General features: G+C 42.2%; 1 pseudogene; it reads right to left on the reverse strand.

Annotated features, from left to right (window-relative positions):
* Window positions 1-2,513: 2,513 nt before the first annotated feature.
* Window positions 2,514-21,490, reverse strand: LOC147456579 (uncharacterized; annotated as a pseudogene).
* Between the last annotated feature and the right edge of the window lie 206 nt (window positions 21,491-21,696).

Raw genomic sequence — 21,696 nt, forward strand, 5'->3', positions numbered from 1 at the left:
CTATGCTGCAAGACAGGACGTTGGGGCACTGACGAGGAGTCTCATTGACTTTGCACCTTATAACCTCGTCAAGTGCGAAAGAGCTAGTACCACACACTACTTGAGTGCTTAGCTTTTGACCACATTAGGTCCTCTTTTCCCCATATATTCAGCCACGAGCTCTCCTACATACCTTCCTCTCCCAACCACGATGTAGACTCTCTATTGTAACACTCATTTCAATCATTTTTGAGCATCGAAAGTCACTTATGACCTCCACTCAGACCACGTGACATGTTCATTTGGTCCCATAGGTCATATTTGACCTCCGAGGATGATAATAGAACTATCTATCTATCTCTCTATCTATCTCTCTCTCTCTCTCTCTCTCTCTCTCTCTCTCTCTCTCTCTCTCTATATATATATATATATATATATATATATATATATATATATATATATATATATATATATATATATATATGTATGTATGTATGTATGTATGTATGTATGTATGTATGCATATATGTATGTATATATATATGTGTGTGTGTGTTTATACACACACACACACACACTTACACAGACACACACACACACACATATCTATCTATCTATCTATCTATCTATATATATATATATATATACACACACACACACATCTATATCTCTAAAATAAGGAAAAAAGATCTCTCCAAAGCTTGCCATGTTCTTACGAAAAGGGAAGATTTATGTTCCTTGTACACGAGAAGTAAGAGCAAAAGTTTTGCATGATTGCCATGGTAGTACTTCTGTGGGTCATTCTGTCATAGGAAAAACTTTACAATTAGTAAAGCAAACATTTTGCTGGCTTAATCTCGAGTGAGAATTCCAAAAATGTATCACAAAATGTTTGTAATGTCAAGTTAACAAATAAAAAAGTGTTAAGCACCTGGGTTGGTACAACCATTAGAGATTTCAGAATATAATTGACAAAGTATTTCTATAGATTTCATGGTGGCACTACCAAGAACTCAAAGATCCAAGGGCTAGATTTCAATAGCGGTTGATTGTTTGAGCAAGATGGCTCATTTTATTCATATAGTAGTGAATGTGGACACTCCACAAGTCATCAATTTTCTTATTCAAAATATTTTCAGACTTCATGGGTTACCGCAGTCCTTAATTGTTGAAAAAGATCAAAATTTTACAGGATATTTTTGGCAACAAGTGTTTGCTAAATTGAATGCCACTTGAAATATGAGTAGTGAGTCAAATGATTATATCACTAGGGTGAATAAAATTTTAGACGATATGTTAAGAGCCTATTTATTTGATAGACAGATATATTGGGAAACATATCTTCCTTGATGGAATTTGCTTAAAATAATCATCCACATTGAGCTACGGGATTCAGACCATTTGAAATGAGTTATGGCATGACCCATTTACCTTCAAGAATTTTGGGTTCTCAGGCTAGTTTTCTTGCCAAGATGCAAAACATGCTAACTTTAGCCAAGAAAATGATTCAACAAGCAGCTGATAAGGGTAAACGTTACACAGATTAGAAGAGATCCTTTTTTAGGAAATTTGAAAGAGAACAAGTATTACTCCAAATTCCTTCAAAGTCTACTTTTTTTGTCAACCATTAGATATCACAAGCTTTCACCAAGATACTGTGGTCCTTTGATAATGTCATTGATGAAATTGTTCTTTTACAAGAAACAATAGAGTATGACCGTAGTCCAAGCAAGATACTTGATAGGAGAAGAAATGTTTGAGAAGTCGTATCCTTCAAGAATTCTAGTTGCCTAAAGAGGTCTTCCAGTTAATATTGCTACTTGGGAGCAAGCGGATTTTTTTCTTCAACACTTCCCTACATTGCTCAATGAGGACAATGACCTTGTTGAAGGGGGCGAGAATGTTAGACAATGGCAACATTTGCAATTATGAGGGCTAGAGAGGCTGGTCTAGAAGCCTGTGGATCAGGCAGCTAGCTCGATGTTATTCCAAGTGAGGACCGGACATGTGTGTATGGGGCGAGAAGGTTCTCAGAAGGGATAAATGGTTGGGTGGGAAAGTGGAGGGTATGCCATTGAATGTAGTCTTTTGGGCACGCGAAGGAAGAGAGAGAGAGAGAGAGAGAGAGAGAGAGAGAGAGAGAGAGAGAGAGAGAGAGAGAGAGAGAGAGAGAGAGAGAGAGAGAGAGAGAGAGAGAGAGAGAGAGAGAGAGAGAGAGAGAGAGAGAGAGAGAGAGAGAGAGAGAGAGAGCACAAGGAGACCATAGCCAAGCTTGGTTAAGAGGGAAGGAGTGGAGCCTCTCACACCAACTTAGGGAGTCATACATGCATCAATTTTATTAGAACAAATTGCACATATGTTTTAATACAAAATACAGGTAATGACAAGCTCCACACATTAATGCTATGAGGACATACTTGTAAATCAATGAGATTACACACCTTGAAGGAAAGAGGAAGCATCTACTTGATCTCTTACTTGGATGTGTTATATCTTTATATCTAGATATAGGGGTCATTCTGCTGTTGGAGCGTTTATCTACATACTACCAAGCTTCCCTCAGCAAGGAAGTCGTTGCAAAGAGACTTTGGAGGAGGGTTAGGGTAAGTAACCCCGAGGGACAAAACTTTGCGGCTAGTGATGCCGCATGTAACACATGCACAATGACTTCATCTCTTGGTTTGAATCTCTTGGTTTGAAGGCTATGAAGACCACTGAAAAAACCAATGTCTTGTGCATGCATATATGGTTCATTGTCATTGGGCATGGTGACCCAATAGACGACTAGCATGGCACCCTTGATGACTGCTTAGAAAGTGCCTGAGTTAACCTTTCTTGAGCATTTTATGAGGGGACATGTCCAAGTCGAGATATTCCCAGGGTTTGTAAAGGAATATTTTGATTTGGGTATCGAGGCAGATCCATGGCCCTACAACAATATTGGCAAAAGGAAGGGGCTAGGGATGTTTCAAGGTTCTTGTTTGGTCCCATAGAATGCAAGTTTGTAGCAAAACCTACTCCAATATTTGATAGTTGCTTTGCTTTTGTTGTGAGTGGTAGCTTGACTATAGATCTAGTCATGGCATGCTCTCAACTCCAAACTAAAGATATTCACTTCATTGTGTGCTGCCCCCCCCCCCCCCCCCCCCCCCCCCCCCCCCCCTCTCGCTAAACATCCACTTGCTTTATGTGTGTGTGTGTGCGTGCATGTGTGCGAGGGTGTGCACGTGTATGTGAGTGTGTGTGTGTGTGTGTGTGTGTGTGTGTGTGAGAGAGAGAGAGAGAGAGAGAGAGAGAGAGAGAGAGAGAGAGAGAGAGAGAGAGAGATTTTATTATTGTCCTTAGAGGTCAAATATGACCTATGGGACCAAAGTTATATGTGATGTAGGATGTATGTGGCTAATGAGTGATTCTCAATGCCCCAAAATTGTGGTGATGAGAGTCACAATGGAGAGCTTGTGTAGGTCTAAGTGGTGCCTAAAAACGTGAAGGAAGCAAGTTTGGATGTGACCAAAAGCTGAGCACTCTAGTAGTGTGCGGTACTCAGATTCTCAAACTTGTAGTGCACATAATGTTCACAATTGATTTGACTCTTCTCTATTGCCCCAATGCCCCGTCTCACATCAAAGACAATGGGAGCTAAGACGGATGGCTATGATAGTGCATATTGCTAACAAGGGGATTGGCTCAAGCATATAAGGGTGAGTACGGTTACCTCTTTCAGCAAAGAACATGGTTTTGTAGCTAGGAACAATATGGGTGGTGTAATGTATACAGCATGACCCACCGAATTCCTCCCAATCCATAATACATTGGTGTTGTAGAAAAGCTTCATTCACTTGGGAGTCTTTTGAGACATCATGTAGCAAGTGTAATGCATCCCATCTCCCAAACCACTTCTTATGTCTTGCATTCATGGTGTGATTAAGATGTTGCTTTTATGCATCTTTTGAACTTTTTTGCTTGCTTCCCATGCGATTGTAGGAAGTCAATGTCAGAGGTTTTGACACATCTTTATCATCTACTCCACAACCCTTTCCATGCCCATACCTCAATTGGAAGGGATTGCGACTCAAGATGTAGGAGTATATATGGTGTTTTTGTCTTAACTTGGAGAAAGTTTGTAAGAAAATTCTTTTGGACATTCTCAAACTATTTTTTCCCATAACCTCATCATGTTAATGAAAGAGGCCCTGAAAGACCAAAATTCTCCTCTCTGTCAGCATTTTAAAGATTTTTGTGTTTTGATTATAACAAAAATCTAGTCTCATAACTAGGTTATGAAGCTCAATTTCTTGCTATAATAAGTTTTTTTCTATCCATACACCTTGAAATCTATGCAAAATCTTATTTTGATGAGAAGGTATATTCAATTTATGAAAATTTTATCAAAATTGCACTAAATTTCTATGATTTTTCATCTTAAAACTTATCATTATAATCTTAATTTGGTACTAATTTTGGCAAAAAGTAAAATTTGACTATGTTCTTCACCTCATAGCTGATCTAAGATATGAATGTGACCTATGAATTGTTTTTCTAGATTCACCAAATAATTATGACAAGTTGCTAGAAAAACAGGACACTTTAGTGTCTCTAAACATTTGAGTGTCCGATTACAGAACTAGTGTTAAAGCTCACAACAACTTCAAGTGTCTCATTGTTGTACACAATGCATGGCTTTTCCTTATGGTTGGTTTTCACAAGCATAACCTTTGTTTTTGATTCATTCACAATCAACCCATTATGAAGTCAAAATTTCTCAACAACAACAACCATAAGCTTTTGTGCATCCTCTAAAATGTGTGCTAGAAGCACTACATCATCCGCATACAACAAAGCATGATTACCACATTGCACTGTCGAAGCAAGGGACTTGCCGATACACCGTGTACGAGCCGCAGACGGCTCCAAGCACACAACTAGTTTAACTAGTAAGCTCAAAGAGGGCAATGATGTGTCACTCACCGCCTTATGCTCCTGCCGTAGAGGATTCCTCGCCGCGAAGAAGAGGGAGACGCCGCTACGCCGCGCTCAACCGCCTCGCCGCCGTCGTGCCGCCGCAACACTCGATCGCACACACACTCTCACACACTCTCTCTCTCTCTCTCTCACACGCACACACACAAGGAGATGGTGAAGGAGAAGGTGGAGATGGAGCAAGAGCAACTTCTATTGCACAATGAGAGAATGACTCAATTTTAGGTTTAATTGGCTTTTATGTGAGCTCACCCCATTCACACTTGGGTGCCCATGCTTAGCCAACTAACCCTAGCATGTTCGTGTTAGAGTGCGCCTCTCATCGGCGATCACTCTACCTTTCCCTATTGGACCGACAAGCCCGGTGCCTGACTCTACTTAAATAAATAATACGGTTACAGTGTCCGTCGTAGGCGATAGGGTGTCCGTGAGCCACGAGGGTTAACATTGTCCCCCTTCCTGATGTAGATTCCGTCCTCGGAAGCTATTGAGTTGAAGCTTGGTATGTCCATGTTGTAGAGCATCTAGATTTGAATTTGCAAGGCAAAGTCACTGTTTTAGCAAGCGGAATTATATTGCCATAAATCATGAGGGGAATGTAAAGTACATGTGGAAATGAGTAAATGCAAGATTTATGAAATGTTAGACTGCCATTAAGGACAAATAAATTGCACTTTGAGTAAATTAATTAATCAAGAGTTTTGTGCTTATGGGTGAGTCTATCAATTAGTTAGCTATGACTAAGGTTAAAACAACTACTCTAGTACTAGCTAAGCTAAGAATATTATCTAAATGCAAGATTCCCTAATTATGCTTTTCAGCTTTGATTAGCCAACTCGCTCTCACAACTGCAAACAAAAGCTTGAAATGTTAACTGTAAGCTCAATGGAAGTCTTTTAATTTTTTTAATTTTTTTTTAATACTTTTTTACTTTGGGTCACAATCATGTGACGTGTGTGCTTATTTTGTATGTCCGGGGTTTTTTGCTTCTCAAGGAAAAGCGCCCACACTGGGAACCTCTAGGGCTCTAGTACCATAGACAATACATGTGAGTGAAGTACCAATTCAAGCCAGGATTTCTCTTCCAGCGTAAGATTTTTCATTTGTGGCACTTATGTTTTTTTTTTTTTGCTTCCATTTCCTTGGTATTCGCACTAGTGTTTTTTGTTGTTTGAGTGAGCAAGCCTTTCTCTGCCTAAAACATTCCTAAGGTCTCAAATACTCGGATAATTTTATTAGCTAGGCCTAGTGGTCAAGTAAATGAGTTAACCTAAAGTCACGGTCTCCTAATCTCCAGGCTCATCCATAAGATTAAATTGGAGTTCAATCAACTTAAGCAAAGACAAATTTATACATCTATAATGGCAGATAACAATCATAACTATTGCACTCAAACAAAGAATGAAAAATCATTATTAGCAATTACACATATCCACCAACATGAATCATGGAAAGTAGTACACCTGGAGGTATGGAGTGGCTCATTTCGTTGAAGTAGATGTCCTCAGCCATGTGGATGGAGATCCATATATGTCCTACCTAACACATCCAAAAACAGGCACTATACCTCTAGGAGGCATGTCAGTGTGAAAAATTAAAACTCCTAAAAAACAAACTCAAAACACAATCTAGACCCCTAACGTACCTATCTGTCACCCCTTTTAGAATCAAGGAAAGAGGATATTATATAAACCGGGTGGCCACCCTAAGGCTAGGCCTCTATCCTCATCATCTAGATAAATAAAACTGTTGTCCGTGAGGCCATAGTCTTCCTCGGTCTCTGTTAGTTCCTCTTCATCATCCTCTTGTGCAAGCATGCTAATCAAGAACCTCGCGATGCGTGGATACTCATCTTGTGCAAAAGAATAAGCATGTGCCATTGGAGACACATTCGCTATTGGGTAGGGATCACTAGTTAGCCATAGACGTATCAGCCATTCTAATTCACTGGGTAGGCTTGAGTGGTAGGGCTAAGAGTTGGTTTTTGTGTTGTAACACCCCCAGTCCCCCAATCAATAGTGCATTTGGTGGCTATCATCCACGTGCGGCCTAGGTTTATATTACCCTCCATAGTTACAGTAGGCATGACCAAAAAGTCTTGAGCTACAATTCCATTGTCATAACTGACAGAAGTGTGCCAGATTCCAAAAATCGTAGTTTTTTTCTTGTTGACACCCTTGACTTGGATAATACTCTCAGATAGAGGTGGCTTCCCTAACTGACACCACACCCCATAGGATAGCAGATTATATTTAGCACCCGTGTCCAATAAAGCGTTATATAGCACTTTTCCATAGGCACTATTTAACTCAATAAGGTATCGTAGAGGTGTGTCAGAGTCCAACCCATCCTCTTCGATTTCCACGTGGAATGCATTTGTGACTCTAAGGTTAGCCTCTTGTTTTTGTCTTATACGTTGTTGTCGCTCCTTAGCCTTAGCTTGAGCTTGTATCTTGTTTAACTCGGTTTGTGCTTTGGCGGCCTTCTTTTGATGAATGGCCCGTAGTTCTTCTTGGCTTAAAGGATCATAATATCTTTTGAATTTACTCCCATTGAGGAATCCAATGGTTTCAACTCCATCAAGAGTTTCCACACGAAGGGTACCTTGTGGGGTAATTTCACATACTCTATATGGTCCTTTACCAGCATATTTCAACTTTTTCTTCTCTTTACGTACTCCATACATAAGGATTTTATCACCAACTTTGATGTCCTTGTCCTTCACATGGCGATCAAACCACTTCTTTCTCCTATCCTTTTCCACCAGAGCATTTTGCACAGCCAACTGTCTCTCTTCGTCTAGTTTTTCTAAGATATACAAACGCTCGGTTAAGGGGTTACCATTCCATCCTTCTTGCGAAGCTACCCTAAGACTAGGAATGACAAACTCCCAAGGCATAACCGCTTCTTGGCTGTATACCATTTTGAATGGCGTACAATTAATAGCCACTTTATAAGCAGTACGATAAGCCCATAGAGCAGATGTCAACTTCAAATCCCAATCAGTGCGATGAGCTTCTACCGTCTTGGTTAAAATAGAGATTAGAGTCTTGTTGGTGCTCTCGGCTTGTCCATTAGCTTGCGGGTAATAAGGTGTAGACTTATGGTGGGATATCATAAAGGTCGTGGTAAGCTCTCTTATTACCTCATTTATAAAATGGGTACCATTATCACTAACAATTTCAAAAGGGCAACCAAATCTTGTGATAATGTTCTCAAAAAGAAACTTAGCTGTTGTCCTCGCGTCAGCTTTTTGTGAAGCCTTAGCTTCAGCCCACTTTGTTACATAGTCCGTAGCAACTAGAATATATCGAGATTGAGTGTTGCGAGCTGGGGGACTAATTGGACCTACAAAGTCTAAGCCCCATTTTTCAAATGGTTGGGTTACTTTAATAGGATGTAAGGGCATTCTGTCTTTGCGCTGTGTGGTCTTGTAACGTTGGCACTCATCACACCCTTTTGTAAAAAGTGATGCATCCTTAAATAAAGTTGGCCACCAATAGCCTGATTGCAACACCTTTCTAGCAGCCAGGTCTCCTGAAAAATGTCCTCCTGCTATGCCCATATGTGCTTCTTGCAAGATATACAAATATTCATCCTCGCGGGCACAACGCCTAAGAATATCATCCTTGCCTAATCTATACAGAGTTCCGGCAATCAAACAATATGGTTCACATTCTTTTACTAGCGATATCCTTACAAAGTTCCTTGGGTGGAAAACCATTAACTAAAAAGTTAACAATGTTCTCACTCCATTCAGGCATAGTCTCAACTATGAATAGGGAAGTATCGGGTAATTCATCATCAACTCCTGTAGGGGCTTCACCATTGGTTATGCGAGACAAATGATCAGCCATGACGTGCCTTTTATCGGGTCTCACTACAATCGTGAAATCAAACTCCAGAAGAATTAACAAGCATCGTGTGATTCTTCCTGTGGAGCATGGCTTGTTTACTAGATACAGCAACGCTTGATGGTCCACATAAAATACAAACTTGTTTGCCAGAAGGTAGTAGCGAAATTTCTTTACTGCATAAACCATTGCCAAACCTTCTCGCTCTGTAGTGGTGTAGTTCCTTTCAGCATCGTTCAATTGACGGCTTGCAAAGCTAATGGGATAGTCCAATTTATGTTCTCCTGGTTGAGTGAGAACACACCCAATAGCAAAGTTTGATGCATCAATATGCACATGGAAAATGACATCCCAGTTAGGTGTCCTTAAAATCGGAGCACTTGCTAGTGTTTTATTCAATTGTTCATAGGCCTGGTCACACTCTTCAGTCCATTTAAATTCAATGAGAAGCTTGTACAAAGGACGTGCTATCTCAGCGAAAAATAAAATAAACCGTCGATAATAACCCACGTGTCCCATGAACCTTTGAACTCCCTTGTAATTGGTTGGTGGTGGTAACTCTAGGATCACTTTAATTTTGCTCTCATCGGTTAAGATACCATTCTTGGATACTATATGCCCTAAAATAACTCCATGCTTGACCCAAAATTGGCATTTGAACGGGTTCAATGAGATACGATATAACCTACACTTTTCAAACACCTTCTGCAAACATGATAGATGTTCTTTCCAAGAAGAGTAAACACAAAGGTCGTCTAAGAAAGCTTCACAAAACTCTCTCAAATATTCTTTAAAAGCAGTGTTTATTAATCGTTGGAATGTAGCAGGGGCATTTGTTAAGCCAAAAGCCATCACACGAAATGCAAACACGCCAAATTCTGTGATGAAGGCAGTTTTAGCTTGGTCCTCTAGCGCTATCGTGATTTGGTTGTAGCTTGAGTATCCATCTAGAAAGCTATAAGATTCCTTGCCTGCAACTCTTTCGAGTACATGTTCGGAATATGGTAGGGGGTAATGGTCTCTTCTAGTAGTTGCATTAACTTTTTTGAGGTCCACGCACACCCTGAGTTTCCCATTCTTTTTTGGCACGATAACTATTGGAGACACCCATTCAGAGTGTTCAATAGGATATATGAACCCACATTTGATAAGCTTTTCTAGTTCTTCTTGAATGATCTTTGCGTACTTAGGATTCATCGGGTAGGGTCTTTGTTGTACGGGCTTCGCAGTGCTAATCATAGGGATTGTATGTTGGACCACAGAAGGTGGAACACCTTTCATATCATGGTATGTCCAAGCGAATACGTCCTTGAATTCCTTGAGAAGCTCTTTGAGGACCGCCTCTTCAACTTCTGTGAGGTCTTGGGCAATAAAAACAGGTTTTGATTCTTCACCGGGGTCAGCTAATTCTATTTCTTTAACTATTGCCGGACCATCATAGATTCCATTATTCCCATCGATAGGTATTCTTTGGGCTTTTGTGTACACAACCTTTGCTTCCCCTGTGGTGTAAGATTTGAAATGTTCTGGTGCAGGATGCAAGTCTGTGGATTCTGGTTGTGCTTTGGTTTGTGCTTCCATTTCTGCTTTCTTGTGTTGTCGAGCTAACTCTTGGTTTTGACGCCTCCTTGCAGTGCGGCTCAACTTTGGCTTGTCTATGATCTCTAATTGGGCTATGTCATGGGGTCGTGGTCTACACCACATAACATTTTGGAGATATTCACCCCAATTGTCTACCAATTTTCGATGAGCATCACATGCTCCTATATAACTGAGCCATTCTGCTGAGGATCTCTTCTTTTTTATCCTAGCACGTACATTGGCTCGATATCGACGCCTCTTAAGGTTTTTCTTTTTCTTATTTGAGACCTGCTTTTGATTTGCATTTAGATCTGGCTCACTAAAGGAGTCCTCGTTGGTGTCCTCTTCACTCTCGGGGGAGCTATCATCGGTTGATGTGCTCGGTCCTTCCGAATGTTTTGACTCTGAACTTGCTCCACTCTCTAATTCATGAGATTCAGAATCCGTTTCACTCTGGGAGTCAGTGTCCAAGTCGTGTTGGTCAAAGTCTTCTATTGAGCTATCGGTGTCGCTGTCAGAGTGGTCCACAATTGCCTTGTCCTTAGAAGATGCATGTATGGCTCTTATCATGTTCAGAGGTGCAATTTGTGGTACCTCTTCCCCCTCTGGTGTGACCCAAGTGGTTCCTCTATTTCCCCAGGTATCTATGGTTGCAGCTAGGTGTACCCAGTCTACGTTGTCTGATTCCGTCATACCCGGTAACACATCCATGTAAGGAGAATCTTGGCCAATGTCTGTATCCTTCTTACAAGTGTAACAATATTGTAGTGGGGCCGAGTGAACTGTGGTGTCAGAGCGATGATCAATAATGGTTTTACTCCCTAAGGGGTGTACCTTACCAGTCACCAAATCCACTCTAAGGACAGAGTCTTGGAATTGCAAATAGACATGATTTTTAGACCAATCATGAACCATTTGTGCTTCCCTCATGAATGGTCGTCCTAAAATCATTTCATATGACATAAGGTGTTTAGAGAAATCCATTACAATGAACGTATGTCGTACCTTGTGTCCTAGAACTTTGATCTTAAGATCCTTGAGCATCCCCATAGGTTTGGCTATGGTACCATTTGCCATATTTACCACAATGTTAGTAACACTGAGGCGGGGTTTTCCCATGGATTCCCAACAATATTTTGTAACGATGCTAACTCCCGCACCACCATCAAGAATTCCCTTTATAGTTAATCCCTTGGTAGTGATGGGTAGGGTCGCATTAGACTCGTCGCCTTCAAAATACTGCCCTAATTCGTTAATGGGTACCTCGATCACAGACTCGTGTCCATCTAAGTCAAGTGATTGCACATGATTTTCCTCATCAATCATAATCGAGTCAGGCCTATTTGGTTGCGCAAACTACGGTAATCCCGTTCGTAGCTCTCCGTTAAGGAATGCTCGAAGTGCAAGGAATAACTCAGGATCTCCATACAGCTTTGCTATGATCGTGGTTCGGACCTCAGAAGACATGAAGTCCACTAGTTTGGCAACATTCATTGGCATTTTGCAGGGTGTAGGTCCTTGACTAGGAACTGGTGAGGATGGAATCTCATATTCCTCAATGGGATAAGGTATTCCTTCGTTAAACATCCTTTCCAACAAGAAAGGTGTATGCTCACTTTCTGACGTCCCGTCCTCACTCGCTTCTTGGATGATACTAGATATGGCTAACGGTCTATGGTTCATGTGGGGTGGATGAACTTGAGTGGGAAACACTGTGTCATGAATTTTGACATGCATGGGTTCTGGTTCTAGTTTCCTTTGAGTCTCCTCCACTAAACCTCTTAGATGTTTCACCTGCTCAATCTCGTCTACTGGGTTTGGGTACGTCCCAATCTTCTTTTTACGATTCTTCCCTTTTTGCCCCTGCGGTTTATCTTGGGGGTCTTGGATTGGATTTGGAAACACTTGTGGTGTTTTCAGAGGCTCTTTATGGTTTTCTCTTATTCGGTTTTCATTTGGTTCCATGTTACGGTTTTCTTTGTTGGTCTTTCCCTTTGTGGTATTGGTTCTAGTCTCCATTGTCTCGATTGAATCTGAATCATCCTCGAGGTCATTCATATACACGGGGTCATCTCCTGTTCCTATGTTTGTTTTGGAACTTGGCTTTGAATTTCCCGTATTCTGCGACCTCTTCCTTCGTGTCTTCTTTTTCTTTGCTTGGATAACTGACGCGATATCTCTCTCTTCGAGGATATGGCCTGGCCCTTGAAGCATGAACCGTGTAATCGCATAAGCGGGTGCGACGGGTGGTATTGGCGATGTCACACTAGCAATTTCGACCAAATTTAGGGGTGTGATTTTAGGCACATTTGGGTTATAGGGGCATTGGGCAATCAAGTGATCTATGCCACAATGATTACATGTGAGTATTGGCATTGCAGACGTGCTTCCTTGATTCATTTGCATCTGTGCAGCATTCTTTTGCAGCCTAATAGGGCACTCCGCTGCCCGATGTGGTCCACCACAGTCGTAGCATTGAAGAGGTGGCCTCCTAGCCTGGGTGTTGATATTTTGACCTCTGGATGCGAGAGCAGCAGCTTGATAAACTGGCTTGACTTGCCCCCAACAATCTTCCATGTAGTATATAGGACACTCTTCCAATGTATCAAGTCCGTAGGCAATACTAGTGTCTATTTCCTCCTCACAGCCATCTGCATAAGCATTTGATGGCTCGCAACCCACTTGGTTCATAGGGGCGACTCTTGGATGCGGGGGCTGCGGTCCTAGCACAGGAGGTGGTAGCGGTGTAGCTTGTACAACATTTTGAGATCTAGGGACCATGTGTTGCGGTAGTTGCTCAACAGGTGGAGCAGGCATCAATACAGGAGCTCGAGGTGCATCCGTCCAGGCTACAGGTTGTCTATTTGCCATCATACGTTTGATCATTAAACAATCCTTAGCTTGGTGACCATACCTACCACATGCGTTGCAAGTTCCATTAAATTTTACTCTAAACGTAGGGCACTCACTAGTGCTATGTGGACCTAAGCAAATGGAACACCATTGTTGCTCCCTTCTTGGATACATGTGACTATTTTGAGGGGGTCGATTATCCTTAAGAGACTCTTGGATTGCCTTGGTGAGGTCTGTCAAGAATGTCTCAAATACCTTTGGCTCATTGGCAATGGGCTTTGCAGTCATGGGTTCATACTCAATGGCTTGTGAGCTAGTGGATCTCGTGTCAGTAGACACCCTCATGCCTGCTATCATCAAGTTGTCCTCTAATTGGATTGCATTGGCAGTGACATCTTCCCAGGTTGTGATACCTCTAATCACTAGTCCATTATAGATTCCTTCATTCCTCAACCCTCGAATGAATCGATCAAGCAGTTGGTTATTGTTGAAGCGCTCATTTACAGGGCAGCGAGAGTTTAAGTGCTTTAGACGACTAATGAAGTCCCTTACTGACTCTCCTTCCTTACGTTCGGCCTTCTGTAGCTGAGATGCTACACCCCAAAGCACACCTTCTCGTATGTACTCCTTTAGAAACAACCTTCGAAGGGTAGGGTAGATTGTTTTCTCGTCCACCCTTAGGGTTCTATACCAATCTCCAGCCTTCCCACTTAATGTCAAGCTTAAGGCATTGCACTTATGTAGTTCGTTGCGTTCCCCTAAGGAATCACATACTTGTTCAAACACTTCAATGTGTTTTCTAGCATCTTCGTCCCCATTGAATTTTTGCGTGAGTTTGGCAATTTGTACTGCCTTACTTCTAGGCTCTCTATCAGATGCATGACGCATATTTTCCGCGATAGATCGACCTATGGTTTGAGCAAACGCTGCCAAGTCACCTATGTGAGGAGGCAGGGCCGGTGGAGGTACTCTTGGAATCATATGTGGGAGAGGGACGGGTACCGATCTTGGCATATGTGTGGATGATGCAGGATATGGAACATAACCGGGCATAGGTCCACTCGGATAAGGGCTAGGGAGCGGCACTCGAGGAGCATAAACAAGTGGTACAATTGGAGGTGTGGGGGCCATGTGTGCATAAGGGGCTAGAGGCACATACGGTCGAGGCCCCATATTAGGTACTACGACACTAGGTAGTGGCACTGCGCTAACCGTAGATGTCATCAGTACATTCTCTGTCAGGCTTATCCCTGGAGTGAGCACTGTGTTTTCCTTAATAGAGGGTTGAGCCAAGTTAGGGAAGCTAAAGTTGTCGCTCGGAGGCTCAAATTGCATAGAGACCCCAGGTGAAATGACGTAAGATGGGTCCATGGGGCTCATTAGAGGAGTCTCCATTTGTGATAGAGTAGGCTGTTGAGCCTTGCTCGTATCCAGAAATCTCATGGGGCCAGTTGAGAGTATATTTACCCCTTGGTTTTGCCTTTCTGATTGAATAATGCCATGGATAACATTACAGATCATTTTCTGTCGATCTTCGATGCTCGTGGCACTAGAGGTGGATTGTACAATCTCTATCCATCCTACATGGTAGGCGTGGCCAGAGTGTAGATCCGTCAACACCTCAGTGTGGAGGTCGTATGTCCAATGATCATTAATGAACAATCCTTCTAGAGTCGACGTGTTAACGGTTTCTTGTGAGGTAGAAGCAATGTTGCTCCCCGTGGTTTTACTTGTCACCAACGGTACTCTAGAGGGAACTTCTGAAGGAGGCAGCTCAACAGGGCCTTCTTGGTAAGAAGTTGGCAGGATATCCACATGGACACTCTTTGGGGGTGTGGGGTCCACGTGCGATGTGAAAGGAGAGTCCACTTCCCCACCCCCTTCGTGTGCTTCATTTGCATCAGGTTCCGAGCGAGTAGCTCTACCTAATGTTTCCATGAAACGGCTAAACATACTAGTACTAGGCTGTGGAGCTTTGGGAGGTGCATGGCCTTCTCTCTCAGTGTTTTGGGTAGGGTATGCTTCCATGATTTCTGAGTCGGAGGAGGAATCACTAGCGGCTATTTTAGGGTCTTGGGTGGTGCTACCTTGTGTCCCCGCTGAGGGTCTAGAGCCTATCGTGGATGGGTAATGGGTGTCCGTATGAACAGAGGCACCCTCAATATGCTCGTGTTCTAGCACCCGCCCAGAGCGTAAGTGCATGTGCTTTTGATACCCTAAGGTGTCAAAAAGCTGCTCTAGGAGGCCTTGTGACTAGTTTTTAGCGTGTTTTTTGTTTGTTTTTTTGCTAGATTTTTTAGAGCGTGTCGTGGAATGGGCCGTGTGATAGCTCGAAACGAGCGTATCGCTAGGAGGGACACGCTGTGCTTTACAGCCCACCGTTTGGTTCTATTTTGCTCTAGAAAAGCCCGAAACAGTCTTTTCCTAGCTGGGGAACTATGCTCCAAATAGCAAGTCTAAAGGTGCAAGTGGGAAGAGAAGGGAGGAGAGTGGAGGACTTGTCCCACATGCTCTCATTCCCTCTTGAGGAGGTAGGGTATATATATAAGAGTGAGTCTAGTCTATATCATAAGACTGAGGACTGAGGCCTGGGCTTGGGCTTGGGGAAATGATCCCGATCTAACTTCCAACCCGTCCGTTTTTATAACTCACGTTTTTTTTTCCAAAAATCTAGCCTCCCCCTCGCTCACGTTTTTATTTTTCGATTTTTTTTTTGAAAACATTTTTTATTTTTTTTCCCAATTTTTTTTATTTTTGTATTTTTTATTTTTTTTGTAAGATATTATTTGGTACGCGTTTTGGTGCGCGTTGACCTCACCTAACTATTTACTGTCCCACCTACCTACTGACCTGCTAATCAGTGGTTCACCTAATTACTAACCTACTTAATTAACTAACTGTGCGCCTAACTGTGCACAAACCAGAAAACACAGAAAACACAGAAAATGCAGAAATTGAAACTTGACAGAACTGTGCAGTGAAAACACAGAAAATGCAAAAAAACGCAAGAAATGCTAACTGTGTGACTAATGCTAACTGTGTGCAAACAGAAAAACAGAATTTTGCTAACTGTCTAACTAATACTAAATGTACGCAACAGAAAAACAGAAAATGCAAGCTGTGCGCAACAGAAAAACAGAATTAACAATTTGCAGAAAAAATACGCCTTCCTCTCCCTCTTCTTTCCTACTGCAAACCACTCATACAAGAAGCACAAAGTGCCTCTTGGGCTTAGTGCAGGGCTATTCCCTGGCAGCGGCGCCAAAAATGTGCGCTCCTTGCCGCACTGTCGAAGCAAGGGACTTGCCGATACACCGTGTACGAGCCGCAGACGGCTCCAAGCACACAACTAGTTTAACTAGTAAGCTCAAAGAGGGCAATGGTGTGTCACTCACCGCCTTATGCTCCTGCCGTAGAGGATTCCTCGCCGCGAAGAAGAGGGAGACGCCGCTACGCCGCGCTCAACCGCCTCGCCGCCGTCGTGCCGCCGCAACACTCGATCGCACACACACTCTCACACACTCTCTCTCTCTCTCTCACACGCACACACACAAGGAGATGGTGAAGGAGAAGGTGGAGATGGAGCAAGAGCAGCTTCTATTGCACAATGAGAGAATGACTCAATTTTAGGTTTAATTGGCTTTTATGTGAGCTCACCCCATTCACACTTGGGCGCCCATGCTTAGCCAACTAACCCTAGCATGTTCGTGTTAGAGTGCGCCTCTCATCGGCGATCACTCTACCTTTCCCTATTGGACCGACAAGCCCGGTGCCTGACTCTACTTAAATAAATAATACGGTTACAGTGTCCGTCGTAGGCGATAGGGTGTCCGTGAGCCACGAGGGTTAACATTTCTATATGTCATTGCATTCACAACAAGTTGAGCTACACTTTAGGCCTTAAAATACTGAGAATCGATGACCTGTAATTTTTGGCTTGTCTTCATACATATTTTTTGCACCAAGTGTTTGCAGGTCTCCTTGAGTTTCGTGAAAATTTGACAACATTAGGTCATGTTTTGGAGAGAGTAGCCGTTGTAAGTAAGGTAGGGATTGTGCATACTTAGTGTGCTTTGAGTTGATCTCCCTTGGTAGTGATTGTCTCTAGAAGGTTGAGTAGGCGATTGACACCCATCTATTTGTTTCCATGCGCCTATGGGTCAAGCTCCATCCTTGGTTGTCATGTTGTTTGTTGGCATAGTTCTCACTTTGTTAGCAATTGCAAGCAGTGTATCTACCCAACAACATCTTTCATCCACTCTCGCAAGAGTGAGGATTGCATATGCTCATGTGGCTACATATTACAGGCAGTCACAAGCTTTGTATGTTTTTTGTAAATTTTTGCGGGCAATATTCTTATAGCGTATGTTTTGAGCTTATTTGCTCATTACTTGTGTATTATTTGCTTTACACTTGATTGAGCTATTTGTCCCAGATTGTATGCCTATAGATATAGGAGCTATTTTATGCATATGTGAGTATCGATTTTGATGTGATTGATATGTTCTATGCATATCTGAGCATTGGTTTTGAGGCAATTGATCATGGTTTTCATGATTGTGTAGTATTCAAGTCGATCTCCCACTTTGACATTCACTTATGGTCGCAGATATGTGTGACAGGCTAGAGTCGAAAGTCATGACTCGTGAGAGACGACAGTCTTGCAATTGTCAATATATGCGATGTTGGGATTGTGGTCACACAGGGCATATTAGGTGGCACTTTTTTAGATTTATGAGGCAACAACGATGATCTATTCATGATGCAGATACGGTTTGACACATGCTAGAGTGATGGCTACATATGCCAGTGACATTGATGTCATGTTTGCCTTTAGCGTTCCTCTTGATTACATGTCTTATAGAGGTGACACTTCTCCCTGGTGGTTGTTGGATGAAGATGCACTTTTTCACATCACACCACATTGTGACTGGTTTAGCACCTTCTCCAATGGGAGCTTTGGTTGTCTACACTTGACCGATGGTTTGGTGTTTGACATTGCAGGTGCAAGAGATGTTTCTTTGTCATTGCTGAGTGGTGCATCCTATACGCTACGACATGTGTGTAATGTTCCTCAGCTGAGATAGAGCTTGATCTCAGATGAAATTTTGCAAATCGTGGATGTTAGAAACTGCTTAGAGAACAATCTTTCCAAATGCATTGCGGATTACTAGTGATTTCCAGGGGAGCCCGTAGTGGCTTGCTATATCCTATGCATGTATCTGAGGTACAGGATGACATAGTCTAGGTTTTTTTGTTCGCATACGTTGAGAGAGAAATGAGGCATGTCTCCTTCATGGGTGAGCTCCACTATGCTCAATAGACAGGGCATTTCACTATGTAGGACATGCTAGTAGACTCTATATAGATACAGGTAGAGAGATAGCGCTCTAATGAGACACAACATGTGTTGTCAGAGTCTTTGCAGGCAGAGATAAAGTAGGTTTTCTCCCTAGAGACACAAATAGAGATGACGAACATGGAGCTCTTTGATATGGGTGATAGGGATGTAGAAATCCCACTCTTGACGATGACACATCCATACACAATGGGTAGTCTTCATGATGTAGTGCATGCATATAGCGCAAGGGAGGCTAGGATAACTAGGTTTGCATGGATTTTGTCAGCATTTGGGCATCTCATGTACGATCTACTAGTGTCGAGGCCCAACCTAGCAATTATAGTGGTATAATACACTTAGAAAATTTCTTGGTTTTGAGGTTAATTTTGGAGCATTTGCCGATATTTACATTAAAACTTGTAAAATTTTATTGGATTTATTCAAGGCAAGCTCATAATCTAGCCGAGATTTTGCAATATTAGAATGTTAATATTCATAACCTAGTTGAGATTTTGTTAATCAATTACCGTGCCATGCAAGGATGGACACACACACCCCCAAAGCACATACGCTCCATAAAAAGTACGAGCATTTAGAACTTAGATTTTTTGTGTAATACACCGTCATAAGGTCTCTATAAAACAAACATATTGCATGAGAAAAGCTTTCTCATTTTTAGTGAAATCTCTTTCTACTCCTTTATGTGTGTGCATCACCTTTGTGTATCACAACAATGATTCCTCCAACCATGGATTCAATAGTGGCTTGCTAGAGAACATATTGAAGAGGTTCTCATAGCATAGCCAACCCATCGCTGACGTTGTCTTGCAACATGATCTTACTCTTACATTAGAAAAAAAACTGAATGTGATTTGTGTCTGCACCCTGAATAGCCAATGCGAGCAATCCTCGTCCAACAACCACCGCGAGAAATCCTCGTTGGTCCCCTGCCTTGACTGTCGTCTGTCTGGATCGTCCCCCCTCAAATGGACCTCGCCTTGGATCAACTGATACTCCCCGTTTTTATGGAATTTACTCGAGTTGGTACCCCCGACTTGAGTGATGATGGTGGTGTGTAGTTAAATCCAATTCCAAGATGATAGTGCTGTGCAATAAGAAAACGGTGGTGAGTTGGTGAATGATTTGTGCGGGATCCACAAAATACCAACCATGATTCTCAAAAATGGTGGTGATTCTCACAATGAAAAGCGTGATGCAAACTACATAATATATATCATGGTCATCAAAGTCAAAGTCAACCATGATAGCTTTCTAGACAATATATATGCTGGCAAGGTAATCAAGACAAGACACAATGATCAAAGTGCCAAGGACCTTGTGCTACATGAGACCACAATAGTTCCATTCACCCATTAGGCCTCAACCCATACTCCAATAGACCTCCCACATGTGCCTCGAGAGGCTACATACGGAAGGAAAGTGTATGCCATTTAGTAAGGGATTCAAAGATGTGGAGGGCATCTTAGAGCTAGTGAGGGACAACATATGGCACATCATCAATGGTTTATGTATGAGCCTACCACTTTGCTCCTTCATCATCTTGCCCAATTGTCCATCTGACTTGTAGGGCTGGCATCCACTATCACAATTATGGGTCTTCCATGATCATATTTAACGTTAACTTTCCTTAAAGCCAATTGAAAGACAAAATCAATTACGTTTTCAAATTTCTCATAGCAAGTTTAGGCACTTCTTGCCATTGAAACTTAAATTTGATTCTTCCTCGAGTGTTGAGTAAAGAAAATATGCTATATGTGCATAGTACAAAATCCATATGAGATAAAAGACACATGCACCTAAAAGCCTTTGAACCTTAGTGATAGATGCACATCTCTTTCATCTCATCAATATTTTTTATTTAATTTTGGCAAGACTCACAATTATGAGTGATTGTATTAAAATGTCACCAACAAATTATTGGGTCCTTGATAAAATCAGAACAAAAATGAGAAGGTGGGACTATACTCTTCTCTCATTCTCGAGCCGGATTAGAGTGATAAATTCATTCATGCTCCCTTATATTGCCTTCACGAGCCCACTTCTTAAGATGGCTAAGTGTCACTAGAAAGAATTCTTAAAACCATTAAAAAGATTCTTATGGAAAAACAACACTAAAACCTCCCGACCATGACAGTGGGTCACATGGAAGCCAGTCGCTTAACCAGTGGACCAAGGAGGTCTTGGAATTCTTAACCCAGTTGCGCATGCTAAGGCCCCGTGTACCAAATTTATGATCTCCTTGGCTAAGCAAGACCAACGCGAATGCGGTGCATGTGCGGAGAGTGAGAAGGGGGGGAGAAAGAGAGAACACATGATGTGGGTGGAGCAGCTCAACACTATGTGTGAGAGAGCCCCTTATTCTTATATCTAATAAAGAATAAAGTGTGTACAAGTAATGGGCGGTCGGACATCTCTCATGTGTCCGACAGAGGTAAGAGATACACCACCTTTATCCCAACAAACTCCCACTTAAAGGCGATGTGCCGATAAGTGTGACCTACTAGTTAAACTACTAGTATGTACAAGAAACTAGGTCAGAGACTCTCTCAACCTATGCCCACTGGCTTACTCTATTAATCTACATGTAGTCGTATCAGCTCTGGTGATAGGCGAGCGTGCGTACCCACGCTAGAGCCTATATGTAAATCTCGCAGACTACTCTGTATGGTCTGCAAAACTCCACTATGCATCATGCTAGTGTCAATCATCACAGGATTGACAATCCCTACTACAAATGCTCCCACTGCAGCTGCTAGATCAGGCCTCGACATTAACAAGTCAAACATGAGACATCCGAATGCTGACAAACTATGTACAAACCTCTAGCTGTACTTGCCTCCACTGTGCTATCTGCAGTCACTGCATCATCAAGACTACCCATCGTGTATGAATGCATCATAATCAACACTAGATAGCTACATCCCTCTCACCCATATGCAAAATTGTCTGTCCTGGTACCAACTCATCAGCCTCTAATATGAGAATATCAAAGAACTCCATACCTGTCATCTCTGTCTGTGTCTCAAGGGAGCATACCTGCTCTACCTTTGCCTGCACAAAGTATGACAACACCTGCTGTGTCTCACT

Source organism: Adiantum capillus-veneris, chromosome 6, assembly GCF_014529385.1.
Source record: "Adiantum capillus-veneris isolate H3 chromosome 6, ASM1452938v2, whole genome shotgun sequence".
NCBI classification, from domain to species: Eukaryota; Viridiplantae; Streptophyta; class Polypodiopsida; order Polypodiales; family Pteridaceae; genus Adiantum; species Adiantum capillus-veneris.